Below are 652 nucleotides of genomic sequence, written 5' to 3'. Positions count from 1 at the left end.
ACAAAAAGTATTTTACAAAAAAATTTGAAACGTTAATCAAGCATTTGAGAAATGTTGAATGCGTACAGAAAAAAGTTTCTCATGTGTATGAAATATATATATATATATATATAAATTATACATGCATGAAAAAAATGATCTTGTATTTTAAATAGGTTAATCAAGCATTGGAAAAATATGTTACTCAAGTATTTGAAAAATGTTAATCAAGTATTCAAAAATGTTAAATGTGTATAACAAAAAAATGTGTCATATATATAGAAAACAAAAATATTTAGAAAAGTTGATTCTTTATTTAAAACATATTTAACATGTATAGAGAAATGTTCCAGACATATACAAAAAATATACATTCTGTGTAAAAAGGTTTACTGCCATTAAAACCATATTCTGCATGTATCAGAAAATGTTGACCATGTATTATGAAAATGATAATCTTTTATTTGAAAAATTCTAAACATTTATTAAAAAAATTATAGATATATACCAAATATGTTAATGTGTATGGACAAAGGTACACATATGTTAAACATGTATATGGAATATCTTTTTGGTGTATACAAAAATGTTGGTTGTGTGCTAAAAAATGACATGTGTTGAAAAAAATGGAAACCAATGAAAATTGAAACTAAACAAAGAAAAACTAAGAAAA

Source organism: Triticum aestivum, chromosome 7D (genome assembly GCF_018294505.1).
Source record: "Triticum aestivum cultivar Chinese Spring chromosome 7D, IWGSC CS RefSeq v2.1, whole genome shotgun sequence".
NCBI lineage: Eukaryota > Viridiplantae > Streptophyta > Magnoliopsida > Poales > Poaceae > Triticum > Triticum aestivum.
The sequence above is the reverse complement of the archived record's forward strand: the minus strand, read 5'-3'. Positions refer to the sequence as shown.